Here is a 22,376-nt window from a genome sequence, read left to right as displayed (position 1 = left end):
ATTGTTTTGGCAGGTCTCTCTCTCTCCTCTCTCTCTCTCTCTCTCTCTCTCTCTCTCTCCTCTCTCACTCTCTCTCTTCTCTCTCTCCTCTCCTCCTCCCGTCTCACTCCTCTCTCTCTCTCTCTCTCTCCTCTCTCTCTCTCTCTCTCTCTCTCTCTCTCTCTCTCTCTCCTCTCTCTCTCTCTCTCCTCCTCTTCTCTCTCTCTCTCTCTTTCTCTCTCTCTCTCTCTCTCTCTACATATATATATATATATATATATATATATATATATATATAATTGTTAAGACTGATACAGATGTTTAGTTTGGTAACCGTATTTCGAAACTGTTTGCAGACTGTTTACAATCACCTTTTTTTTTTTATGTAGGAGGGACAACAGCCAATGGTAGCAAAAATCTAATAAAAAAAAAGCCCACTGAGATGCTGGTCCCCGAATAGGGTCCAGAGCGGTGGTCAAAAATTGAAGGATAAATGTCTTGAAACCTCTCTCATGAAGGAATTCAAGTCATAGGAAGGTGGAAATACAGAAGCAGGAAGGGATTTCCCGAGTTTACCTGAGAATGGGATGAATGATTGGGAATACTGATTAACTCTTGCATTAGAGAGGTGGACAAAATAGGGATGAGAGAAAGAAGGAAAGTCTTGTGCAGCAAGGCTGCGGGAAGAGGGGAAGCATGCAGTTAGCATGAAAATAGCATTAGAAGATAGCAAGAGATGCAACATTCTGGTGATGAGAAAGAGGCTGAAGACAGTCAATTAGAGGAGAGGAGTTGAGGAGATGAAAAGCTTTTGATTCCACCCTGTCTAAAAGAGTGGTATGAGTGGAACCCCCCCACCCCCCACACATGTGAAACATACTCCATACATGGACGGATAAGGCCCTTGTACAGAGTTAGCAGCTGGGGGGGGGTGAGAAAAAACTGGCGGAGATGTCTCAGAACGCCTAACTTCATAGAAGCTGTTTTAGCTAGAGATGAGATGTGAAATTTCCAGTTTAGATTATAAGAAAAGGACAGACCGAGGATGTTCAGTGTAGAAGAGGGGGACAGTTGAGTGTCATTGAAGAAGAGGGGATAGTTGTCTGGAAGCTTGTGTTGAGTTGATAGATGGAGGAATTGAGTTTTTGAGGCATTGAATAATACTAAGTTTGCTCTGCCCCAATCAGAAATTTTAGAGAGATCAGAAGTCAGGCATTCTGTGGCTTTGATGCATAAACTGTTTACTTACTGAAGGGTTGGATGTCTGTGAAAAGATGTGGAAAAGTGCAGGGTGGTATCATCAGCGTAGGAGTGGATAGGACAAGAAGTTTGGTTTAAAAGATCACTTATAAATAATAGGAAGAGAGTGGGTGACAGGACAGAATCCTGAGGAACACCACTGTTAATAGATTTAGGAGAAGAACAGTGACTGTCTACCACAGCAGCAATAGAACGGTCAGAAAGGAAACTTGAGATGAAGTTACAGAGAGAAGGATAGAAGCTGTAGGATGGTAGTTTGGAAATCAAAGCTTTGTGCCAGACTCTATCAAAAAGCTTTTGATATGTCTCAGGCAACAGCAAAAATTTCACCAAAATCTCTTAAAGTGGATGACCAAGACTCAGTAAGGAAAGCCAGAAGATCACCAGTAGAGCAGCCTTGGTGGAACCCGATCAGATAGAAGGTTGTGAAGTGATAGATGTTTAAGAATCTTCCTGTTGAGGATAGATTCAAAAACTTTAGATAAGCAGGAAATTAAAGCAATAGGATGGTAGCTTGAGGGATTAGAACGGTCACCCTTTTTAGGAACAGGTTGAATGTGGGCAAACTTTCAGCAAGAAGGAAAGGTAGATGTTGATGGACAAAGTTGAAAGAGTTTGACTAGGCAAGGTGCAAGCACGGAGGCACAGTTTTGGAGAACAATAGGAGGGACCCCATCAGGTCCATAAGCCTTCCGTTTGTTTAGGCCATTAAGGACACGGAAAACATCATTGCAAAGAATTTTAATAAGTAGCATGAAGTAGTCAGAGGGTGGAGGAGAGGGAAGAACAAGCCCTGAATTGTCCAAGGTAGAGTTTTTAACAAAGGTTTGAGCAAAGAGTTCAGCTTTAGAGATAGATGTGATAGCAGTGGTGCCATCTGGTTGAAATAAAAGGAGGGAAAGAAGAAGAAGCAAAGTTATTGGAGATGTTTTTGGCTAGATGCCAGAAGTCACGAGAGGAGTTAGATCTTGAAAAATTTTGACACTTTCTATTAATGAAGGAGTTTTTGACTAGTTGGAGAAAAGACTTGGCATGGTCCTGGGCAGAAATATAAAGTGCATGAGATTCTGTTGTTGGAAGGCCTAAGTACCTTTTGTAGGCCACCTCTCTGTCATGTATAGCACAAGAACAAGCTGTGTTAAACCAAGGTTTGGAACGTTTAAGTCGAGAAAAGAGTGAGGAATGTACACTTCCATGCCAGACACTATCACCTCTGTTATGTGCTCAGCACAAGAGGTGGGTCTCTGTCACAGAAGGAGTAGTCATTCTAAGGAAATCAGCAAAATATCTTCTCAGGTCTCCCCAACTGGCAGAGGCAAAATGATAGAGGCACCTCCGCTTAGGGGGATCCTGAGGAGGGTCCTGAGGGGATCCCTGTTTCTAATTAATGTTTCCTGATTTGGACAGGTCTTAACCCTGTTGTCTGCACTTTTCCTGGATTTTCACTCTTCCTGATCAGGGAGTCATGTATTAAATACAAGTAAGCATAAATAGATGAACAATATTCTATGGATTGCCTCACGGCAAAAGGCCCCAACATATTGCACAGTGCCATTCCGTCCAATTACCTAAAGTGTAGTACATATTGTTACATGCAATGTTGGCCATGATTTTTCCTAACACCTTTGCTCATATCTGCTTTCTCCACATCATTATCAGTCTTTCACATCAGATGGATATATTCTGCACATACACACACACATGCAGATACACGTACACCACACGAAAACAGCAGCAGCCACCCCTGAATGATGTTATGCAGATGAAGAGAGGAAGTTGGACATCTCATGGTTATGTCTGGTTTCATCAAGCTACCAGATGATGATTAAGAAACCTGAACCTACCATTGAGTTAAGAAAAAAAAAAAAAAATTGCTGCATCTCTAGACTATAAATTGGTTACAATAGACTATGTGTAAAATATGAAAAATAAATAAATAAATAAAAATGAGTAAACATTTTCTTTCCATTTCTTCAACTTCTTATCATTCTTGTAATGTTGCTGGCATTGAATTATCAGTCACTGTCTCAGAATCAGCAGATTTTGTTATTCTATTGATATGTGACATGTAACAATACAATAATATGGAGGTGCTGATAAGTGACAATAACGTAAAGCTTGCCCATGTAACAAGGGAGTGCAGGGAGACAAGGAGAGGAGTGATTTCCTTTGAATTGGTAATTCAGTCGTGTTCTTGATTAGCAGCAATGTCTCGTGAACACCACGGTAGGCTTAGTTTTCCTAAATATCATTATGGAAATTTATTTTGTGGAGGGTAGCTAGCCAGCCTCCCTGGCCCTCCCCAACCCACTGTTGTGATGTCATGAGTGGCTAACTCCTGATTGGCTGCTGCCTACTTTCTCTCTCTCTCTCTCTCTCTCTCTCTCTCTCTCTCTCTCTCTCTCTCTCTCTCTCTCTCTCTCTCTCTCTCTCTCTCTCTCTCTCTCTCTCTCTCTCTCTCTCTCTCTCTCTCTCTCTCTCTCTCTCTCTCTCTCTCTCTCTCTCTCTCTCTCTCTCTCTCTCTCTCTCTCTCTCCTTTATCTTCTAGTTTCCTGAGTAGTATGTACGAGTATACAGAGATTTAGTGATGAACTTGTCAGTCATGACCTTGAAATCAGTGTCCAGTAAAACAGGTGATGTGGGTGGGGTGGCAGGGTAGGTGGTGGAGTGGAGGGTGGAAGTCCATTGCCATGGCAACTCCTACCTGAAATTGCTTCCAATGTAGCCACTCACTCACCCAACCTCTCAGATTGTAGTAACAAAACACACACACACACACACACACACACACACACACACACACACACACACACACACACACACACACACACACACACACACACACACACACACACACATAAAAAAAAAAAAAAGACACACAGGTAAATTTATTGCACAGCTGGCAAGGAGGTAGCCATCAGCAGTAAACTCATTGATCACTGATTTTCATCTGTTGTCATATTGCTTTGCGAGTGATTGAAAGAAAAGTATAAAATATCATAGATTAGACCAATTTTTTTTTTTTTACACAGTTATTCCTTATAAAATTTTGAATGACATAGAATAATTTTCTAAAACTCTCTCTCTCTTGCTTAGAATTTTGTTTTGGGAAAATCAGCTAGAATGGGTCATTTTTGACCCATGCTGCAGAGTATAGGGTTAAGGATGTGTGGGGTTGTCTGTAAGTCAAGTCAGGTTGTTGTTCTGGCAGTGCAGTTTAACCATCACAAACACTGTAGGGTGTTGTTTTGCAGTCAACAGGCACATCCAAACACATTATGCTGGCTCTCACCTGTTTCTCTCACCTGGTGGGCTTCCAGGTGCTCAGCAGAATCTGCACTCTGCTGATGCACCAGTCCGTCAATATTATGTATGTGCTGTGTTCTTTACAAATATTTCACAGTTAGTTGGATAGTGCATCATGTGCAGCAGCAGCAGCAGAAAAAAAACAAAAACAAATTCAAATAGACAGTCGCCAAAATGAGCAGAAGGGAATGCCTTGAAACTAGATACTGTTTTGGCTAAAACAACTTTCTGGAGAAGAGAGTTCCAAAGTGTAATTTCTTTGACACTGAAGAACCGTTTGCATATATCTAATTGTGTTCTCACTTGAGCAATTGTGGTATCTAATGTTGGGTTACAGGACCATGTTATGGCACAGCAGTCTACCGTGAACTGAGTATAAATCCAAAGCTTTCAATCTTTGGAAGTAATCCAGGTGTTCCATGCCTTGAATGTTCTTTGTCCATTGTCTCTGAACAGCAGCCTTAGATCTGTTATCCCAAATTCCACAGAGATGAGCAGTATTCCAGTAGGGGCCATAAGTGTGCTATATAAATAGGCATAAGGAAAGATGCCTCTTGATTAACAGTAGATTGAAGTAAGTTTTGAGCCTTGCCACCTGCTTTCTGAACGATATTAACTATTTGCTGATGAAATTTAAGAGATGAGTTACTCCAAGATCAATTGTTGAATTCTTAACTGGAATTGGGGTGTTATTCATATAGTATAAGCCAGAGACTGGTGAAGTTGACCAATCCACAGGCCGTCTACTGAATCATAATACTACACATTTATTGGTATTCATGGACAATCCCCAAGAGGATGCCACTTTATAAAGAAGAGTTTGACAAGTAGTCATATCTTGCACAAGAGAATGTGGAGAGTTTGTCTTAACTGTGATACATAATTTTAGGTCATCAGCAAAAATTTTTGTACTTTATTTGATATTATTAGTGAGAAAATTAATTTAATGTAAGGAAAAGCAATGGACCAAGAACAGAGCCCTGTGGTACCTCACTCACTACATTACAAGGGTGACTCAATTTATAATCCACTACCACATTCATCACTCTGTTGGTCAAAAATTCTCTGATCCAACCCAAAAGGTTGCCCGTGATACCCAGATTACTTAGTTTCTCTGATACAACACTATGGCATACCGTGTCAAAAGCCTTGGAAAAGTAAAAAAAAATGAGATCAATCTTCAATCAATCTTGATCTAGTGCACTGGAGACATTGTACATCAATGAGTAGACCTTCCTGGGCAAAAGCTGAACTGGTCATTACATTACAAGTCATTACTGGTGGTATAATCAAATAATTTTGCACAAAATCTGTTCAAATGACTTTCCACAGACTGATGTCAAAGATACAGGTCTGTAAATTAAAGGGTCGTGCCTAATCCCTTTTTTTTATAAATTTGAACAATCAAGCACCTCTTCCATATGGAAGGCAGGTAGCAGAAGTTATAAAAAGCTTTGAAAATAAGGGATAAAGCATATATAACTTCATTTGTACGTGATTTCAATAAGCATGGGTGAATCTTATCAGGTGCCATTGAAGATGAGACATCAAGAACAGAGAGTACAGCCTTAACTGAATCCACAGAGATGTCAATATGCCCAATATTCCTATCAAAAGTTTGGTGTGGCTCAGGATGATCAGGAACCTCTTGAACATATGTAGTGGAAAATGCTGCAGCAAAAATATTAGTCATGCCCTCAACATCCTTAACAACACTTCCATTACCTGACTTAAGTGGACCCACTCTAGGTGTATCCACCTTCTTGTGGCATATATATGAATGGAACATTTTTGTGTAGTGTGAGAGACTATCAACTAGGGAAGCTTCACACTCTGCCTGTTTCTTAGTGACAAAAATCCTTAACTGATGATTAATATCTAGATAGAGTCTCAGTGCAGCAGTAGCCTCATGAAAGTTTCTTCCTAATCAAGAACGGCTTAATTTATATTGTGTCCATAATAACTCCCACCTCCTCCTCAGTGACTGTGGGGGTTGGGCATTCCATTTAGGGGATTTTGTATCTGTCTTTATTTCAGTAGAGGGGACATATGTATCAATCAAATCAATCAACAGGATATTATAAAAACGAGAGAACGTGTCATCCACATTGAGGTGAAAAATTCATAATCCCAGTCAATAGTAGACAGATGACTACTAATCTTATTGTACTTACCCTTATGCCACAGTCTGTGTCTGCCTGATTCCCTAGAACCTGAAATTACCTGAGAGATGTAACAACACAATACTGGGCTATGTCCACAGTTAGAGAAAGGGGGAAGTACCTGAACCTTCCCTACTCTATCACCTTTACTAGTCAACATAAGACCTAGTATATTGCTCGATGTCAGAAATGTTGGTTCAGTAACCCACTGCAAGTCCAAGAGTGAAAAACAATCATAGAAGTGGTGGTCTCTGATTGTTAGCCCATAACGAGGCAAACCCCCATCCCTGTGAATTGATGGTAAATTAAAATTGCCAAACAAAATAACATCCTTAACCAAACAAAAATGATAGAGAAAATTAATAAGTTAATCATCATCAACATAAGAATTAGAAGGTGGATGGTATGTTGTAACAATGTATACATTGTGATGAGGGAGATAAGCTGTTACCACAGTAGGTAATTGTACACTTACTTCAGAGTAATTGAGGTCTGATCTCAGCTACATACACACACCATGTTTAGGTACATTACTGAGAACATCTTTCCTTAACATTACATAATTAGGAATATCCACAAATGAACTAGGAGTGGAGGGAAGCAACTCAGATTCACTAATACCCAAGACTGAAATATTATAATCCTATACAAAAGAATGCACATAATTAGTTTTATTAACAATTGAATTAACATTAATGTGAGCAATATACAAAGAGGAAAAACCATCATCAGCACTGAGGAACTTAACTGCTAAGTTGAGAAAAAATCATTGCCAGACTGGGACACTCCTGTGGCTGATGTTACCTCAGTATTCTGGGAATCACTTGATCCCCTCTCTCCCTTGGCAGCCTCCTGCCATGCATGTAAATCCAGCCATTGCCTGTATGTGAGGTCTCTGTGTAGGAAGACATGAACCTGCCTGACTGCTGGACAATGGAGGATGTATAGTGTTAATCTCTCTTCTTTATCATGGTGCCTGAATAGATTATGCACAGTGACTCTCCCCTCCCCTTCCTTGCTCTACACAGGTCTTCCCCTCCCCTTGCTCACTCTACACAGGTCCTCCCCTCCCCTTCCTTGCTCTATGCATCCCTCCTGTTGAAAGTGACCCTCTTAGTACATATCTGACTTAAAGGACTCAAACTTTGTGAGGCAGACTGCATTTTTGGCTTGTTTCTTGAAATTCATTAACTATCAGTATTTACCATTGTTGTCTGTGTATGTTATTAATAGTGATTTTTTTTTTTTTTTGTAAGTGTAGAAGTGTGAGAAAAAAAGCCCATCTGAGAGCAAGTTTCCAAAGTTAAGCCTGATTGGATAATCAAATAGTAAAGGATTCTTTTTTATGTAGGAGGGGCACCAGCCAAGGGCAACAAAAATCCAATAAAAAAGGCCCACTGTAATGCTGGTCCCTGAATAGGGTCCAAAGCAGTAGTCAAAAATTGAAAGATAAGTGTCTTTAAACCTCCCTCTTGAAGGAGTTCAAGTCACAGGAAGGTGGAAATACAGAAGCAGGGAGGGAGTTCCAGAGTTTACCAGAGAAAGGGATAAATGATTGAGAATACTGCTTAACCCTTGTATTAGAGGTGGACAGAACAGGGGTGAGAGAAAGAAGAAAGTCTTGTGTAGCAAGAATATGGGAGGAGGGAAGTCATGCAGTTAACAAGATCAGAAGTGCAGGTGCCATGAAAATAGTGGTAGAAGATAGCAAGAGATGCAGCATTGTGGCGGTGAGAAAGAGGCTGAAGACTGTCAGTTAGAGGAGAGGAGATTGATGAGAGGAAAAGCTTTTGATTCCACCCTGTCTAGAAGAGTGGTATGAGTGGAAGCCCCACCATACATGTGAAGCATGCTTCTTACATGGACAGATAAGGACCTTGTACAGAGTAAGCAGCTAGAAGGGTGAGAAAAACTGGCAGAGGTGACTCAGAACGCCTAACTTCATAGAAGCTGTTTTAGCAAGAGATGAGATGTGAAGTTTCCAGTTTAGATTATAAGTAAAGGACAGACCAAGAATTTTCAATGTAGAAGAGGGGATAATTGTCTGGAGGGTTGTGTCGAGCTGATGGATGAAGGAATTGAATTTTTGAGCCATTGAACAATACTAAGTTTGCTCTGCCCCAATCAGAAATTTTAGAGAGATCAAAAGTCAGATGTTCTGTAGCTTCCCTGCATGAACTGTTTACTTCCTTAAGAGTTAGACCTCTATGAAAAGATGTGGAAAAGTGCAGGGTGGTATCTGTAGCTGCCTGAAAGCAGCTAAATGATTTTAAACCCACACGGTGACACTAATCGTTTATTGCATTTGGTCAAACCTGAAGACATACATAATAGACATAAGATGTGTGTAGCACTACTAACCATTAAGTACTGTATCAGTATAATGCATCACTTATCATGGATTATGACAACTAGGGCAATTGACCTGACCCCTTGCAATACAGATGTGGAACTCACGTGTTTGGGGTCTTGAGGAGGCCCGTCACCAAGCAACACCTGCCTCTGTATTGTAGTGGTCTGATCTTTCCTGAAGTAGTCACCTGTACGCAGTAGTGGTACAAAGGGATCTGTCCCTCCGGGCTTCGTCCCTGCTGCTCCTCGGTGCCTCATGCCTGCCCATCTTACCCTTAAGTCAGCGATAGATCCCAGGTAACCTATTCCTCTACAGAGATCCCTCTGTGTCTTATCTACCCTACACGCCATGTCATCAACTTTACCATGTAAACACAATCCTCACAACCTCTCTACAGCTAAGCTCTCCACAGCTAGTTCCTCTCACACATCTTCACTACTGCAATTAACTACTATAATGAATTCAGTTTCCTTAACCTCTACTCTAACTCTGTTTCCTTAGTGTTACCCATGCTTCATATTAGTCTCTCACCACCAGCCTCACAGAACCTTGTAAGGTGACACAGCTGGTGATTACATTTCTCTCATTTACTTAACTTTCATAGCACCAGAACTTAATACTCTAGTTCACTTCAACTCTCATAACACAGAACATGTTATTTAGCATACATATTTGTTTGTTCTTCCATTGTTATTTCCATAACTGCCAGCACCACTGTTGGCAGTAACAGTATCATAAGTGTAGGAGTGGATAAGACAAGAAGTTTGGTTTAGAAGATCATTGATGCATAATAGGAAGAGAGTGGGTGACAGGACAGAACCCTGTCCTGAGAGTGGGTGGCAGGACAGAACCACTGTTAATAGATTTAGGAGAAGAACAGTGACTGTCTACCACAGCAGCAATAGAATAGTCAGAAAGGAAATTTCAGATGAAGTTAAAGAGAGAAGGATGGAAGCCATTTGAGGGCAGTTTGGAAATCAAATCCTTGTGACAGAATGCATCAAAAGCTTTTAATATGTCTAAGGCAACAGCAAAAGTATTCCTAAAATGTATGAAGATGAGACATTGATATGTGTGGTGAGTGGAAATCTTCACATATAGTATTTTAGATCTGAAATATATTTGTCAATGTTAAGAATCTATTGCATTGCGAGAAATATACACTTTTTTTCTTTTTGATGTGAAGAGAGGGAATAACAATTGGATTTAATGGAGAGAAATAGATATTACAAGATATTCTGGACACACTACATTTAAATAGAAGGAATATGAATGCGGGCAAGGTAATTTGAATATCCTTTTATATATATATATATATATATATATATATATATATATATATATATATATATATATATATATATATATATATATATATATATATATATATATATATATATATATATATATATATAAGAGGGACGCTGGTAAGGGGTGACAAAAAGAGTGAAATAAAAGGCCCACTAAGGTGCCAGTTCAAAAAGAAAGGTCAAAAGGGAAAATAAGTCACATAATCTTCTGTAGGCTTTGTGAGTTAACATTATTCATATTAACTCTTACTAAATAGATTCAATCAAACACACATGCATCTGGACATAGTACAGTGGTGGGGATCATGAAAATACTCTCAACCTATTAATTTTGAGACAGTGACCATTTATTTCTGGGCAAAAAAAAAGATGTTTTTTCAAAAAGTGATCTGCAGAGTGAAAGAACCCACTGTGAAATTAGTGAACTATTTTTTTGCAAACCTAACCTTACTTAACCTAACATTACTTAACCTTACTTAACCTTACTTAACCTTACCTTACCTTACCTTACCTAACCTAACCTTCCCTTATTTAACCGAACCTAACACAACCTGGCTCTTGGGTGAAAATGCTAATGTTATTTCAGTATTATCTTGTGTTCTAAGGAGGTTTCCATGGCTTGTCTGTTAGTTAAGTTAGGTTAGTTATGGGAAAATTAGGTTAGGGCTAAGTTAAGGTTGAGATAGTTAAGGTATGTCTTTTCAATTCTGTCTCCTTTTTCAAACTGTGGTCTACAGAATGAAACATTAAGCTGTGAAATAAATTAACTAAATCTATCCAAACCTAACTTAACCTGGCCTTCCCTAGTCTTACCTTTCTGTGGGTGTGGATGAGCAAGACACTATAAATTGACCTGTCTGGTCGGTGTGAAAGTGGTTTTACATAAGTATCCTTTGACCCTCTTACAGGTATGGTCATCTTTTGGTAGCATTCATAGTAGTAAAAAGATATAGTTTGCATGGACAGAAAGTGTAAAGAGATAATTAAAGATTCATTTTGTATATTTTGGGCTACAGAATTATTTAACATTTTTTAGTACAAAAATAAGCAACTCAAAAATTCCAAGGGATGATAGGAAAAGAATCTCTAGCAAGGGAAAAGTCAAAGAAACACTCATCTTTAAGTTATTGTCTTTGAGAACTGTATATACATGGCTCCAGATGATTCTGGCATAATGAGGGACAATCTCTGCTCCAGTGCCCTTGTAGTGTACTGCAGCACTGTGTTTGAGCACTTAGATGCTGAGAACCTGAGTGTTGCTTCCAAATAAACTTCTATACATGATTATACTTTACTGCTTTGTTATGTATGTTTTATAAGGAGTGTATAGAAACTGTTTAGATCCATGCTGAACTGCCAGGCTGAACACCTCTCGAGTGGTATCAAGTCCATTGGTGCAGGGCTTTTTCTTCTGCCTCACCTGGTAACACTGCTTCAGAGGAGAGAGGAACATGCCCAGTGAGGAGTGCCCATTGAGTGGTGCTTGATGTGTGGATCTTACTTTACCTTACCTTACCTTACCTTACCATACCTTACCTTACCTTACCTTACCTTACCTTACCTTACCTAACCAAATTTTAACCTAACCTAACCTTATTTACCTCACCACACAACACCTCACCTAACCTAACCTTAATCTGACCTAATCTGACCTAACCTTAACCTAACCTAACTTAACCTGACCTAACTTAACCTATCCTTACTTTGTACCAATGATGACACCACCTGAACTGCCAGTGGTCTGTCCCCCCATCCTGCCTCCTACAGGATGGGGATACAGGATGAAGGAGTTCCATCTTGCTGTGCTGTGTGCTTATTTGATGTATAGGTGAATGATACAGTGTGTGCTGCCTCCAGTCTTGTCCTGCACTGCTGTGATTGGGAAGTTAGTCTATTTATTTCCTACAGGTTTGGGTCCATGTGGCATTGACAGGGGACATCACAAGAGTGCTAATGATGGAGAGATTAACAAGGACACATGATAACCCAAGGCAGGAAGGGAAGGACTGTGTGTGTGTGTGTGCTGGTGTGTCTCCATGGCAGGCATACCTGGTGAGCTGAGATGAGGTGAGAACATGTGATATTCCTCTGGGATGCTGTTGTAATAGTAGTAGCAGTAATAGTAGTAGTAGTAGTAGTAGTGGTAATAGTAGTAGTAGTAGTAGTACTAATAGGAGTAGTAGTAGTAGTAATATACATTATATTGGTACAGCCTAACCTAACTTAACCTAACCTTAACTAACCTAACCTAACAACCTAGTCTTACTTAACTTAACCTAACCTTACCTTACCTAGCTTAACCTAACTTAACCTTACCTAACTTAACCAAACTTTACCTAACCTTACTTTGCCTAACTTGATGTAACTTAATCTTACCTAACTTAACTAACTTAACTCATGGATTGGGTTACCCAACACTTACCACTGATTGCTTGCACTTCCTTGGTCAGTGTCGGGTAGACAAGGGTAGAACATTCAAAGTTATCTTTTGATGAGGTATATTTACACACAGTATAAACAAAGATGAAGGCCTGACTAGCTAAACTAACGCCTTTGGTGGGTTAGTGACATACAGGAATGTCTGTCCCTGACAACTTTATTAGAGCCAACCCATTAGTCACTCCAGCTCATATTCAACCAGAGTGATACTTCTTATTTGCTTATGCTATTCTCTGGTCTGTCCCAAATAAACTTGGAAGGGTAATTGCCTTAGTTGCCTCAGTAGCAATTACCATAATTTTACCTTTTACTCACATAATGATGTGTCCAATATGTCTGTGGCATGTTAGTGGCACACAGGAATGCTTATCCCCTGCAGACAGCATGACAGACCCATGTAGGCAATGAATGAGAGAGGACTGTTTTATGTTATGAGAGCACAGTGTTATGCTATGTTTCAAGAGGACTGAGACAGTCAATAGCTACTGCACACTGTATTATCCTGGGTGAACACTCAACAAAGGATCTGCAAGCCATGTAGTCACCAGGCAGCTGGATACACAAAGGAGCAGAGAGCATGTGGTTGCCAGGCAGCTGGATATGGCTACAGGGCTGAATTTACCACCAAGTTACTCACCCCAGGGCATTCCCTGCTGCACCACGCTGCCACTCTGCAGACTGGCTTGGGGAGTAGGTACGGGCATGTCTCACTAGCTGGGTGACCAGGCGGAGAGTGAGGCTGCACAAGGTCATGACCCCCTTATCTTTGGCCGTGTGTATAGACTCCACCTACCTGTGTGGGGCAGATGGTTCTCTCCTGTTTGGTTCCGCTGAAAACTATTGCCCTCACAAAACTCCTGCTCTTGTGCCCTCACACTAACCTAACCTAACTTAACCCTAACCTTACCTAACCTAACTTTACCTAATCTTACCTTGCCTAACCTAACCTAACATTACTTAACATTAACTTACCTAACCTAACCTTACCTAACTTTACTTTACCTAACCTAACCAACCTTACCTTACCTTACTTAACTTAACATGTTGTCCTTATCTTGGGCCACCATTGTACCACTCATTATATTCACTTATGGGGAATTGGTACACTGGTGATACATTAATGAATAAGCATATATTTGTAATTAAAGTAATTTTTCACCTTTGTAAAATGTTGATTATGTATGTCATAGACTGATATGTTGTATGGATTTGGTATATAAGGCTACTGGAAAACTCAAACATTTTCATATTTTATTTAATAACTACTAAACATTTACATTTCTTACAAGTAAAAATTCCTCACTTGCATTCATCTTCACTTCATTCAGAGTTAATTGGTGCCAGTTTATATCTCTTCAACATGTTCAATCATCGTGCAAGAACACAAACAATATCAAATGCATAAAGACAACAGATATTCAATTGGCGCAATTAATATTCAGTTAGAAAAACATGTGCTATCAGCTTCACATCAATTACCATAAATATTCCATAATTAAGTAAATCTTCATACACCATACAAACCTATCTCACCTATCTCACCAAACTTAAAACATCAAATAACTATCCTACTCCTTTAATAAGGTAGTTGACTTATAGACTACAAAGCAGTTTCAAGTTTCACTTACTTTTAAGTTATTCCATCCATCTTGACCCCTGTCTGGTCAGGCCTCTGGAACCTCTGTCTCTCTTTCTGCTACTCTGTGCTACTGAATTATACTACTGTTACACATTATAATATACAATTGTTTGGGACTGCCTATTTCCCTCAGAAAATGATCTTTATTTTCATAACATTTTACATATCCACCATTCACATTTCTCATTTAAGAATATGATCTGCCCACAGGTGTGGCATTTGATACAGAACACCAGTCAGGATATAAGGGCAAATCAGAGGTGGAGCTTAAGTGGGCGTTGTTATTTTCTATAGGCAACTGTTTCTTTCCTGGTGCCTCACGTCTCCTCATGCCTCCTGACCTACTTTCCCTTTCAATCACTTTCTCTGTCTTGTCCCATACATTATTAATGTTACTCCCCCTTTGACCCAGGCTGCCTTCCCAGGGTTTATGGCTTCATCTTTCTGATGTTCTGCACGGGTCCTGTGTCCATGTTTGTTGTTTTCCCGGCTCCCTCGATATGAAGTGCTAATCACCTTCCCAGGTAGAGTGACTGCTTGTTTTCTGCCTACTTTAATCTGTCTTCTCCCTTTCTTCTTTCATCTCACTTATTCTGTCTTTTCTTTATTCTTTTCTTCTCACCTCTTTCTTCTTTCGTAGTAATGCAGTATATACTGTGGTGTGGGGACACCACATGTATGTTTTTGGCATTCATATATTAGCAAGAAATATCATTAAATGGAAAATGAAACATGGTATGATGCAAGCTAATTTATTTTTTATTCAATCCATACCATAGCAGTGAAGTACATATTTCATAAAAAAAAATGTAAAATGTATAGATAGAAATGCAGTTTATTATACAGAATTGTAATTATGGCATTGCAAATTATACTATTTCTTGTAAATATGTGGAAAAAAGTATATTTGAATTTCAAAGATTTTGTAGTTTGTAATTGAAAATATTATGACAGTTATGTTTTTACCAATAGAACATATAGTTACATGGCATTAAAGATTCCATTGTAATAGATAATATGAAAGAGTAACATTTCAAGCAAAAAACTTTTACAATTTTTCTACATTTCTTACAAGTCAAAATTTCTCACTCACATTCATCTTTAAATCATTCAAAGTCACTTTCTATCGCTTCACCATATTCATTGATCAACGCACTCATCGTGCAAAACACAGACAGTATGAAATGCACAAGCACAACAATATTCAATCAGTGCAATTAATGTTCAATTGGAAAAACACATGTGATATCAGCATCACATCAATTACTATAAATGTTCCATAGCTGAGTATCTTTGTGCACCATACAAACCTATCATACCAAACATAAAACATCAAATAAACATCCTACTCCTCCTTTAATGGGATAATTGATTCATAGACTGCATTACATTTTCAAGCTCCACTTACTTTTAAGTTATTCTGGCCATCTTGATCCCTCTCTGCTTGTGTCTGCTACTCTTTGCTACGGAATTATTCCATTGTTGCATGCTATAATATACAATTGTTTGGGACTGCCTATTTCTTTCAGAAATTTATCTTTATTTTCATAACATTTTACATATCTACCATTCCCATTGTTCATATTTATGCATGTAACCTGCTCACAGGCGTGGTACTTGATACAGATGCCAATCAGAGGTTAGGGACAGTTTGGTGGCGGAGTGTAAATGAGTGTGGATATTTTTCTATAGCCTGACCTTCTCTTTCCAAGGCTTCACTCCTCCTGGCCTACTTTTCCTTTGAAATCCTTTCTCTGCTTTGTTCCTACTATCATTACCACTAATCCCTCTCTGACCCAGGCTGCCTTCCCAGGTTTTAAGGCCGTCTTCCTGTTGTGGACTGCATGGGTCCTGTGAACATGCTTGTGATTTTTTTTTTTTTTTTTTATGTAGGAAGGACACTGGCCAAGCGCAACAAAAATCTAATAAAAAAAATGGCCACTGAAATGCCAGTCCCATAAAGGGTCAAAGCAGTGCTCAAAAATTGATGGATAAGTGTCTTGAAACCTCCCTCTTGAAGGAATTCAAGTCATAGGAAGGTGGAAATACAGAAGCAGGCAGGGAGTTCCAGAGTTTACCAGAGAAAGGGCTGAATGATTTCAAGTACTGGTTAACTCTTGCGTTAGAGAGGTGGACAGAATAGTGGTGAGAGAAAGAAGAAAGTCTTGTGCAGCGAGGCCGTGGAAGGAGGGGAGGCATGCAGTTAGCAAGATCAGAAGAGCAGTTAGCATGAAAATAGCGGTAGAAGACAGCTAGAGATGCAACATTGCGGCGGTGAGAGAGAGGCTGAAGACAGTCAGTTAGAGGAGAGGAGTTGATGAGACGAAAAGCTTTTGATTCCACCCTCTCTAGAAGAGCAGTATGAGTGGAACCCCCCCAGACATGTGAAGCGAACTCCATACATGGACGGATAAGGCCCTTGTACAGAGTTAGCAGCTGGGGGGGTGAGAAAAACTGGCGGAGACGTCTCAGAACACCTAACTTCATAGAAGCTGTTTTAGCTAGAGATGAGATGTGAAGTTTCCAGTTCAGATTATAAGTAAAGGACAAACCGAGGATGTTCAGTGTAGAAGAGGGGGACAGTTGAGTGTCATTGAAGAAGAGGGGATAGTTGTCTGGAAGGTTGTGTCGAGTTGATAGATGGAGGAATTGAGTTTTTGAGGCATTGAACAATACCAAGTTTGCTCTGCCCCAATCAGAAATTTTAGAAAGATCAGAAGTCAGGCGTTCTGTGGCTTCCCTGCGTGATATGTTTACCTCCTGAAGGGTTGGACGTCTATGAAAAGACGTGGAAAAGTGCAGGGTGGTATCATCAGCGTAGGAGTGGATAGGACAAGAAGTTTGGTTTAGAAGATCATTAATGAATAATAAGAAGAGAGTGGGTGACAGGACAGAACCCTGAGGAACACCACTGTTAATAGATTTAGAAGAACAGTGACCGTCTACCACAGCAGCAATAGAACGGTCAGAAAGGAAACTTGAGATGAAGTTACAGAGAGAAGGATAGAAACTGTAGGAGGGTAGTTTGGAAATCAAAGCTTTGTGCCAGACTCTATCAAAAGCTTTTGATATGTCCAAGGCAACAGCAAAAGTTTCACCAAAATCTCTAAAAGAGGATGACCAAGACTCAGTAAGGAAAGCCAGATCACCAGTAGAGCGGCCTTGACGGAACCCATACTGGCGATCAGATAGAAGGTTGTGAAATGATAGATGTTTAAGAATCTTCCTGTTGAGGATAGATTCAAAAACTTTAGATAGGCAGGAAATTAAAGCAATAGGATGGTAGTTTGAGGGATAAGAACGGTCACCCTTTTTAGGAACAGGTTGAATGTAGGCAAACTTCCAGCAAGAAGGAAAGGTAGATGTTGACAGACAGAGCTGAAAGAGTTTGACTAGGCAAGGTGCAAGCACAAAGGCACAGTTTCGGAGAACAATAGGAGGGACCCCATCAGGTCCATAAGCCTTCCGAGGGTTTAGGCCAGCGAGGGCATGGAAAACATCATTGCGAAGAATTTTAATAGGTGGCATGAAGTAGTCAGAGGGTGGAGGAGAGGGAGGAACAAGCCCAGAATCGTCCAAGGTAGAGTTTTTAGCAAAGGTTTGAGCGAAGAGTTCAGCTTTAGAAATAGATGTGATAGCAGTGGTGCTATCTGGTTGAAATAGAGGAGGGAAAGAAGAAGAAGCAAAGTTATTGGAGATATTTTTGGCTAGATGCCAGAAATCACGAGGGGAGTTAGATCTTGAAAGGTTTTGACATTTTCTGTTAATGAAGGAGTTTTTGGCTAGTTGGAGAACAGACTTGGCATGGTTCCGGGCAGAAATATAAAGTGCATGAGATTCTGGTGATGGAAGGCTTAAGTACCTTTTGTGGGCCACCTCTCTATCATGTATAGCACGAGAACAAGCTGTGTTAAACCAAGGTTTAGAAGGTTTAGGACGAGAAAAAGAGTGAGGAATGTATGCCTCCATGCCAGACACTATCACCTCTGTTATGCGCTCAGCACACAAAGACGGGTCTCTGACACGGAAGCAGTAGTCATTCCAAGGAAAATCAGCAAAATACCTCCTCAGGTCCCCCCAACTAGCAGAGGCAAAACGCCAGAGGCACCTTCGCTTAGGGGGTTCCTGAGGAGGGATTGGAGTGATAGGACAAGATAAAGATATGAGATTGTGATCGGAGGAGGCCAACGGAGAAGAAAGGGTGACAACATAAGCAGAAGGATTAGAGGATTCCTCGGCTTCTTTGATATCATGTGCTAATTACCTTCCCTTTCCTGGGTAGTGTGACTGATTGTTATCCTCCCTACTTCATTCACCTTCTCCATTCCTTCTTTCTTCATACTTTATTTCATTCATCTTCTCCATTTCTTCTTCTTATTCTATCTTCTCATCTTTCTTCTTCTTTCTTCCTTGACAGTACTATAATGTGGCGTGGGGTCACCAAAGGCCTCTCCCCCTCAAGTAGCACATCCACGTGCTCAAGAGGATAGTGTGAAGCTGCCTGTCCACGTCTAGGGATGGGACAGGGATTAGTGGAAGGGTCAGCGTCACTGTTCGGGAACACAGGTATAGGACAACTTCATTACTCCAGGGGAGCCTCCAGTGAACAGCTGTTATAGGCGGCAACATCCACCAGTCAGATATCATTTTGTACTCTCTCCATCTGGTGTAGGCAACTCCATTCTCTGCAGGATATCCTATATATTCACGTATGGGTAAAGAGCCCATATTTCTCTGCTAAAAAGCCTTATATTAGGTAAAGAGGAAGCCATCCAAAGTTTTCTGACAGACTTGGGAAGAGGACACATTTCAACATAAATAACAAATTGGATCAGCAAGAGGGCACATCAACAAGTAGTGGAGAAAGCATTGCACAGCAATATAAGACCAGTAAGAGGACATGTCAAGCAGAAATCATTCATATCATAATATGAGCCAGGAATTAAGTTCTGGCCTTGTTTATCTCAATATTATCAGAGGAGAGATGCACTATGACAGCATCTTAGATATATAGAAGCAATACAAGGGAGTTCATCTTGCAGGCATCAAAATGGTGTCAACAAGAATTACTTGAAAGTAGTAAGTGGGAACTCAGGCAATGCGGTCAAAGATTATACAGTAGCAATATCAGGTATACTTAGACTTCTCATAATATTTAGGAGGAAATACGTAATATCTTGTATGGTGCCGAATTATATAGAAAGCAATGCTGAGTAATATTAGATGTAATATTGGTAAAACATTTACTGACATCATGGTTTCAGATTTTATCCTTCAATTAATGTGAACTGCTGCAATAGATTAAAACACAACTAATTATTTAGCAAGTAGATGTACCAATAGTCAGGCATTTTACTGTCTTCCATCATTGTAGTTAGATTTATCTCAATAATTCACCAATGCAAGGAGCAGTTGCAATTTTCTAGTATTAGAGGAATATTTCATTTTGTTCATAGATATATATAGTCCTGGAGGGAACAGTTCTGTTTCTCTGTCATAATTATATATTAAGCCATTCTGTGGGAAAAAATCTGATCTTGAGTTGTCATGGAAAGGGTTTTATACTACTGAGCCACATTTGAGTCAACAATAGTCAGTCTTTGTAAGCCTTATTATGAAATACACTTATCAAGGCATTGGTTGCCTTACAATGCTTGACAATAATAACTTAGTACTTTGAGGTAACTGCAACTTTTCATGACCAGTAATAAACATCAACTTTTGCTCACTGTTGTATATCATATAACTTCCTGAAATATTTATTTTATTTTTTCATTTTTGTCTTATCTTGGTCATCATAATCTTCATAATTTTCTTTGATATTAACACATCTATATCCTCAAAATCTTATACTATATCATCCCAAGAGATATTTATTTACTCTTGTTTCACCCCTCAGCTCTTTGAGATGTTTTCTTTTATGAGAACAGTAAAACTTTCCTAAATTATTCATATGCTATTGATATGCAGTGACTATCCCCAGTTGTAAGATATATTATTTTCACAATCACATCACTTACTACCTCAGTCATTAAGATTAACATCAACCAAGATATTATTTGTGTTGTCATATTTTACTGATAGCACTATTTGGAACTCACTAATTCATGTTATTGTAAGGGGATTAACTACAGGCTTGAAAACAATCATCATATGTATGCTGCAGCACTACACATGACAATACTTATGGGGAGCATAACATTATCTGACAATATAACACTCTCTAATATTTACTGTGTGGGATTCTCATTTACCAATTAGTTTAATTGAGTGGTTCTAAGATACATCTTCTATCTCAGTTCCTCATATTTCTTATCTGCAACTTCAATATTATAATTTCACAACTACACATAACTATACCAACATGCTTCAGCAACTTATGATATATCATTTCTCATATATTTATCCTCATATATTCACATACATATACACAAAATATTAGTCATACTCTTATTTTTCTCTTAATTTTTTTGCCTACCTTTCGATATTAAAAACTTGAGTAAGCACATCTGTAAAGATTAATCCAAATGAATACTTATTTTTATTTATTTCCCTACATGATGTTTTAGTGGGCCCACTGATATCCTTGTGAATAACTTAATAAACATTTCCATACTGGGTATTGTCGGAACGAAGTTTCTAGGGTGTCCCCTGCTCTTTAAATCGACTAATCCCCAGACAGGAATTTACAAAACATTTCTTAAACCTTATAATTTCTGGCCAGAAAAACAACATGACACTTAGTTAAAGTAACTTATACACAACTATGCCCCTAGGTTGGCACGAAGTGTGTGAGTTAGCTAAGCGCAAGACTTAGTAAACACAAGGATTGATTACATCGGATGTGTCTGTTTATCAGACTATATAACTCAGTTATCTACTTCATCTCACTATCTTCTATCTTCCTATATTGTTAATTTGTGCTTACTCAATTTCAACTTTAATTACTATAATACTCATCATGCACATAATTTCCACTACATATTTTTCTTGTGCTTACTGAACCTTTTAATATAGAATAATGATTTATGTCTTCAGTAACTCACATTATATACCTTCATCTGATAATTTCCTCAATTTCAGTAGCCATGTATAATTTTGTCTCAATAACCAATTTAAGAAGCCAAGATTTTTTTCATTCATCAATTTTCTGTATTTTCTGTTATATATATTTTCCTATGAGATACCTCACATATCAGTTTCCATCAACTCATATTTTTCACAACATACATAACTCTTCACATATCACAATATATATATTTTCTACAATTCTTCAACATATGTCATAATTTTCCTAATAGCAATTATTAATTTCGTTGTTTGTTTCATTAATACATATTTTTCTTCTAATTGCTCACGTCCATATCTAATCTCCTTCATAACTCATGTATATATGTTATTCTTCATAATCATGTCAATATATCCTCATTTATCTTTCTTTAAATATGGCTCCAATATTCCTCATTCATCAGTCCCTCAGTATTTGCCTCAGTACATCACCTATAACTATTTTTGTTTTCTTTTAATTCAGTTACCTCAATATCTATTCTTTCATCAACCACATATTCTGCCACTTCAAAGATCACTTCAATATTATCTAATTCAAGATCTTTATTTTCTCTCAAAACTCTAATCATTCATATTTTTCATTATATACTATATCAACCTCTGTATGGATGGGGATGACAGGTGGAAACAGGCAGGTGTGTTTCGTACAGGGTCTGCCATGGGTAGGCCTGATGGCTTCCTGCACCAACCTTTTGTGTTCTTGTGTACTACTACTAACTACTACTACCACCAGTACTACTAACATAAGAACACAAGGATTGGTGCAGGAAGCCATCAGATTTCGTACAGGAATGTGGCAGTCCCTGTACAAAAGACAACTGTCTGTTTCCACTTGTCACCCCCATCCATACATTTGTCTA

The 22,376-nt window shown here is 39.0% G+C and overlaps 1 protein-coding gene across 8 annotated transcripts in view; it reads left to right on the top strand.

Moving 5' to 3' along the window:
• The window catches only part of LOC135095828 (uncharacterized), a 61,659-nt gene that overhangs the window by 12,228 nt on the left and 27,055 nt on the right, over window positions 1-22,376 (top strand). For 2 of the 8 annotated variants that reach the window (XR_010264520.1, XR_010264517.1), the window contains exons 2-3: window positions 12,279-12,437; window positions 14,861-14,972. The exons of 2 other annotated variants lie outside the window; for them this stretch is intronic. The gene's annotated coding sequence lies outside the window, so the exon portion shown is untranslated. Of the gene's footprint in view, window positions 1-9,151; window positions 9,357-12,278; window positions 12,438-14,860; window positions 14,973-18,865; window positions 19,015-22,376 lie in introns of all 8 variants that reach the window. 4 more of the 8 variants (XR_010264516.1, XR_010264519.1, XR_010264515.1 and 1 more) reach the window with 4 other exon arrangements.

This window comes from Scylla paramamosain, unplaced genomic scaffold (assembly GCF_035594125.1).
Source record: "Scylla paramamosain isolate STU-SP2022 unplaced genomic scaffold, ASM3559412v1 Contig1, whole genome shotgun sequence".
Classification (NCBI taxonomy): domain Eukaryota; kingdom Metazoa; phylum Arthropoda; class Malacostraca; order Decapoda; family Portunidae; genus Scylla; species Scylla paramamosain.
The sequence above is the reverse complement of the archived record's forward strand: the minus strand, read 5'-3'. Positions and strand labels throughout refer to the sequence as shown.